Source organism: Ovis aries, chromosome 15 (assembly GCF_016772045.2).
Source record: "Ovis aries strain OAR_USU_Benz2616 breed Rambouillet chromosome 15, ARS-UI_Ramb_v3.0, whole genome shotgun sequence".
NCBI classification, from domain to species: Eukaryota; Metazoa; Chordata; class Mammalia; order Artiodactyla; family Bovidae; genus Ovis; species Ovis aries.
Window position 1 is genome coordinate 46,344,926 of NC_056068.1, and position 3,935 is coordinate 46,348,860.

Sequence of the window (3,935 nt, forward strand, 5' to 3'; positions counted from 1 at the left end):
GGAGGCAGAGTCCCTGGAACTCAGCTAGCTCTAAATGCCTGTCCCCAGGCCCACGTCTCCTGCAGAAATAGGAAGGTCTTTGGTTCTCTGCTCTAGGGCTGAGAAAGGACCCTTATGCAAACACAACCAGCAGCTGTGGGGAGAACAGTTGTAAAGATGACAGCAATCCTTGAGGCACAGGCCTGGGTTAGGGACCTGGGACGAGCCGAGGCTATGGGAAATTCGGGGCATTTGAAAACTCAGTCCCGAAGACTTTGAGCTCTGCTTCATCCTCCTGCTCTTGAGCCAAGACTGCTGCCCTTTCCCTACAGTGGAACAAGGGTCCTGGCACCCCCTCCTGAGCTCTATTTGTCAAGGTTTGGCTGCCAATTCCAAAGATAAATTACCAACAGCCCTCAGTGATTTGGGAGGTATGGTCTATGATTTCTCCCTCTCTACAAAAGGCTGAAACTACTCTTTATTGCTAAGTAAGAGTAGAGCCCAGTCCGGAATCTGGAGCTGTCATACCCAGAACTGGTAAGTTGTAGCACCTCATTCATTCTTAGGCACCTTGCACCCAGCATGGTAACTGGCAGAGAATGCACTCAACAGTACTTGGAGAGTGATGGATCTGGGAAGGTTGAGTATAAGAGGTCATGGGGAAGCTCAAGACTTTACCCTGGTGGAGCACCACCCTCACGGCAGAAAGCGAAGAGGAACTAAAGAGCCACTTGATGAAAGTCAAGGAGAGTGAAAAAGCTGGCTTAAAACTCAACATTCAAAAAACTAAGATCATGGCATCCGGTCCCATCACTTCATGACAAATAGATGGGGAAACAATGGAAAACAGTGACAGACTATTTTCTTGGGCTCCAAAATTACTGCAGATGGTGACTGCTTCAGCCATGAAATTAAAAGATGCTTGCTCCTTGGAAGAAGCTATGAGAAACCTAGTGTATTAAAAAACAGACACATTACTTTGCCAACAAAGGTCCATCTAGTCAGAGCTATGGTTTTTCCAGTAGTCACATATGGTTGTGAGAGTTGGGCCGTAAAGAAAGCTGAGTGCTGAAGAATTGATGCTTTTGAACTGTGGTGTTAGAGAAGACTCTTGAGAGTCCTTTGGACTGCAAGGATATCAAATCATTCAATCCTAAAGGAAATCAGTACTGAATATTCATTGGAAGGACTGATGATGAAGCTGAAGCTCCAAAACTTTGGCCACCTGATGTGGAGAACTGACTCATTGGAAAAGACCCTGATACTGGGAAAGACTGAAGGCAGGAGGAGAAGGGGATGACAGAGGATATGGTTTAATGGCATCACCGACTCAATGGAGATGAGTTTGAGCAATCTCCTGGAGCTGGTGATGGACAGGGAAGCCAGGCATGCTGCTGTCCATGAGGTCGCAAAGAGTCAGATACGACTGAGTGACAGAACTGAACTGAACTGAGCACAATTCCTGGGTCAAGGGTGGGAGGGCCTGTTCATGCACCTCTGGAAGACAATAGGGGGCTTTTCAGAGATCAAAGGGACACCTTGTGGACCATAGGGAAGTCTCAGTTATGTATGATTTGATAAAATCATCACATTAAGTGTTAAGCACAATGCCAGGCACATACATGTGCCCAATAAATACAAGCAAATTATTATAATCATTCATAGGGAAGGACCAGAGGTGGCTCAGTGCTAAAGAACCTGCCAGCCAATGCAAGAGACTTGGGTTTGATCCCTTGGTGGGAACGATCCCCTGGAAGAGGAAATGGCAACCCACTCCAGTATACCTGCCTGAGAAATGCCATGGACCGAGGAGCCTGGTGGGCTACAGTCCACTGTGTAGCAAAAGTTGGATGTGGCTGAGCACACATGCAGACGCACATTCAGAGGGAGGTAAGAATGGACTATGCAGGAAGGCCCATTATAGACGGGGCAATCTTGAAGGAGTTGATTGAGGGCAGCAAGCACTTTGGGTACCTGGAGCTGCATCCCAATTCTTTAAGTCCGGAAAAGGGACAATCTCATCTCTGCTGCCTGGAGTGCTCAGCACACACAGCACTCATGGAAGTGAGAAGTAACTGGGATGAGAGAACTCAGTGGCAGAGTGGGCTGCACACAGCCAGTCCAAGGGACAGCAGGGCAGTGTCCAGCTTAACTGAAGCTCTTGAGATGCCAGAGGAAGCTCCGTCCATGAAGATGTTTGCAGGCCCAATGCACACTCCCTTAGGGGGAAGCCAGAGAGCTGCTGGTCAGGAGGGTTGGGAAGAAAGACCACATGGTAAAGGGGATGGTTGGATAATTCCGGGCTTGAAATCCCCAAGAAATCAAGCAAGGGACCAAGGTCCCTACACCTGCTCGGGGCAGCGGAGATTATCAGAGAGAGGGGACGTGGCACTAAGGCCCCACAGCGAGGCTGAGAGGAGTGAAAGGGAAAAACTGGGGAGCCGGTTTTAGGGAGGAAATCTCGGGCTGTGGCTTCTGGTTGCAGGGTGGGCATGCACTGATCCCCGAGGCCTCCAGGGGGCGCTCAGGCCCAAGTTTGGGCACAGCCCAGGACACAGCGCTGGGAATAACTCAGGACAAGCAGAAATGGCCGACATATCCACACCTGGGTTCTCAAACGGCCTCTCAGCCCCTGCTCAGGAGGTGAACTTTCATGCAAGCGGCCTGCTGTGCAGAAGACTCTGTCGGCCTAGTCCCTGAGCCGTTGGGGGGGCGGGGGCGCCGAGGCGATTGGGTCGCGGTTGGACGGGAGCAAAGAGGAGAACTTCCAATAATGCTATTTAAAATACCTTAGAGTAGACAAACAAATTAGGAAACAATAGTGGGAAAGTGCCACAGATGAGTCTTCTGTGATAGGTAGATCCAGGGGTGCTGTGATGGGGACCAGAGCTGTGTGGGAAAGGAGAGCCCAAGCTGAGAAGCCACCGTCCAGTGTATGTGCTGTCCCAGCAGAGAGCCCTGAGAGGCCTCAGGAGAGGCTGCTCCTGGACTAGAAGGTCCATGCAGGGCCCTGCCGGTACTACTGAAGACCCTCATAGTGGCTTTTCCGGCCCGTGTTCCTGCTCGGTGTGAGCACTCCCCAGGCAGGCTCAGTGAAACCTGTAGGACACGTGGACACAGTTCTGGAGCTAGAGGTGGTTGTTGAGGGGTTGGTGATGAAAGGTCACTGGGTGCTCAAGGGGGGCTAATCCCAGGAAGGTTATATAATATTTTAGAGGCTGAAGACAAGGAGAAGGGTAGTCTGGGAGTAGCAGCCCCCAGTGCCCAGCAGCTAGGAGGAAGCGGGCCCAGTCAGAGATACCCTACAGAGGGAGAAATGGGTGTCAGGTATCTGCTGAGGGAGTCGAGGTGCTACCCATGCTGCTAAGGGCCTGAGGAGTCCAGCTTTGTCCGCTAACCTCAGGGGAGGAACAGTGTTAACATGACATGTTTTCATGGTAAGTCAGGAGAGGATGCTAAACCTGATGGCAGAGGCCTGGTAACACGTTCCAGGGGTCCCAGAAATCTCTGTCTTCCTGTCAGGAGGAACCTTTGCAGAGTAGACAAGGGATCTGAGGCCTTTGCTGAGGTTATTTAACGGGATGTCAAGGGCATCTGAGAGGGATCAGGGGCCCTTCAGGCTGGATTGGGGAACAGGGATCCTGGAACCTCAGCCTGGCCCAGAGCTGACTGTTCATGTTTGTCTCCTGCAGCTACGTCTCAGGTAGAAACAGGCAGACCCCAGTGAGTGCTGAAGATAGCAGATACTAGGGATGGCAGAGCCTAGAGGAGTGTAGGGCTGGACACTGGAGAATGGCACAAGACCACAAGATGGTCAGTGTCATGGAGACCTGTGATCCCTAGATCACAGTATGTCTCCAAAATAAAACACCCCCAATCCTGATATTCTCCTTACCTGGGAAGGAGAAAAACTGTCAGAAATTTAGCAACATCGGTAACACTATCAATACTTGAAA